Here is a 1,125-nt window from a genome sequence, read left to right on the forward strand (position 1 = left end):
CAAGAGTTTCTCGTCTACAGCTACTGGCCTTGAGTGATGGCTGTCACGTACTGCTGAGGCCACGTTGTTGTTGCCAGGTGCTGCCAGGTGGCTCCCGCCTCATAGTGCCCGTGTCCAAAAGAACAAAGCCTCACCCACTCCGAGACCATCCTCACAACTGTTTTGCTTGGGCCAGTTGTTGCAGCCATTGTGTCAGTCCAGCTCATTGAAGTCTCCCTCTTTGTCGTGACTACATATAAGGTTCAGTAAATGGTAACAGATATATTGGCCCACGTGAGTAAAACAAGGGCCAGCGTCCATGTTCATCAAGTTGATAGACAGTTGCATGGGCATGGTGAAAGGGACAGAGCAGCCTTACTAGGCCCTAGTAACCAGCTGGGTGCAGGGCTGCTTTTTATTGTCTGATTCTTTATAATAAGCATTACTTTGCCACACAAAATGTATATAATGAAGGGGGAAAAATAATAGGTTAGACACACACACCAATAACCACAAACCTGACTGCTGGCCCTTAGAACAACTTTATTTACCTAATTCAGACAGAGAGGCTGGAAATCCTTAGGGAGTCAAAGGCACCAGGAGTGGAAAAAACCATGAGCTCATCCTCACAACATCCCCTGAAGCTCTTGGGAGAAGCCTCTAAAACCTAGAGAAAATCGAACTGGTAATTAATACCTGGGACTCTGCCCCCGAGGGAGGGCCAGGCATGAAAACATCAACTGCATCCACCGCTCAGCCCACTGACACACTGGTGAAAGAGCTGCGCCGAGGCACTTCTTAGCTCCAGCAAGCCGGGGATGAGCCAGTCTTCCTCAGGCAGCACCTGCCAGTGACTGGACAGCTCGCCTGTCCCCAGCTCAGTACCAGGCGCTACAGGAATAACTCACTCAGTGCGGCAGCCAGCTCACAGGTAGCAGTTTTGACAGAACGCTGGTCCTCTTCCTTCCCCTGCCTTTCCTACCATCCCATACATCGTAAGATCTGCGGGGCATTCTCTGTTTTTTACAATTTGAAAACCTTGCTAAGCGACCTCCTCAATGTTTCTCTAGCACCTGGAGGTCTCTGTGGTGCCACAGCCACTGAAGGGTGCCTTTCTCAACAAGCTTACTCCCAAGGGCAGTCTGG

The sequence above is a fragment of the Echinops telfairi genome, unplaced genomic scaffold (assembly GCF_000313985.2).
Source record: "Echinops telfairi isolate 266 unplaced genomic scaffold, ASM31398v2 ScPeMD7_7;HRSCAF=31, whole genome shotgun sequence".
NCBI classification, from domain to species: domain Eukaryota; kingdom Metazoa; phylum Chordata; class Mammalia; order Afrosoricida; family Tenrecidae; genus Echinops; species Echinops telfairi.